Source organism: Nannospalax galili, unplaced genomic scaffold (genome assembly GCF_000622305.1).
Source record: "Nannospalax galili isolate Female #2095 unplaced genomic scaffold, S.galili_v1.0 scaffold136, whole genome shotgun sequence".
NCBI classification, from domain to species: domain Eukaryota; kingdom Metazoa; phylum Chordata; class Mammalia; order Rodentia; family Spalacidae; genus Nannospalax; species Nannospalax galili.
The window spans coordinates 4,098,168-4,099,070 of record NW_008340872.1 but is presented as its reverse complement, the minus strand read 5'-3'; the positions used below and the strand labels follow the sequence as shown (position 1 = coordinate 4,099,070).

Below are 903 nucleotides of genomic sequence, written 5' to 3'. Positions count from 1 at the left end.
GTTGCAAAAAAAATTACAAAGCAAATGGCACTAAGAAAAAAGCAGGCATAGCAATTCTAAAGTCTGACAAAATAGACTTTAATCAGAAGAGACAAAGAGGGCTACTTCATTTTGATCAAAGGAACAATCAGTCAAGAAGATATTACAATCATGAACATATATTCACCAAACTCTGGTGCACCTAACTTCATAAAAGACTTTTAGACCCAAATTAAGCTCAACTCATTAACAGTAGGGGGCTTCAATACCCCATTGTTGCCATTAGATAGGTCAACAGGATAGAGAATTAACAGAGAGGTGTCTGAATTAAACAATACCATATATCAAATGGACCTAACAGACATCTACTGAATATTCCACCCAAGCACCAAAGAATATGCTTTCTATTCAACGCCCTATGGAACCTTCTCCAAAATCAACAATGTACTGGGGCACAAAACAAACCTCAACAATTACAAAAAGATTGAAATAATTCCATGCATTCTATCAGACCACAATGCAATAAACCTTAAAAGCAACACCGGAAGAAACCCCAGTAACCACATGAACACATGGAGACTAAACAACACACTCCTGAATGATGACTGGGTCAAAGGAGAAATTAAAGAAATAAAAGTATTCCTGGAACTAAACGAAAAGGGCAATACAACACAACAAAACCTCTGGGACACATTAAAGCAGTCCTTAGAGGGAAGTTTATAGCTCTAAGTGCCTACTTTAAAAAATCAGAAAGAACACAAATAAATGACTTAACACTGTAACAAGACACTTGAAAAGCAACAACAAATGAAACCCAAACCCAGCAGACAAGAAGAAATAACAAAAATCAGAGCAGAAATTAATGAAATTGAAACAAAGAAAACAATACAAAGAATCAACAAATCTAAGAGGTGGTTCTTTGAG

The 903-nt window shown here is 35.4% G+C and overlaps 1 protein-coding gene across 2 annotated transcripts in view; it reads right to left on the bottom strand.

Annotated features, from left to right (window-relative positions):
- Cfap298 (cilia and flagella associated protein 298) overlaps positions 1–903 on the bottom strand; it is a 19,642-nt gene that overhangs the window by 9,503 nt on the left and 9,236 nt on the right. The gene's annotated exons all lie outside the window — the stretch shown is intronic.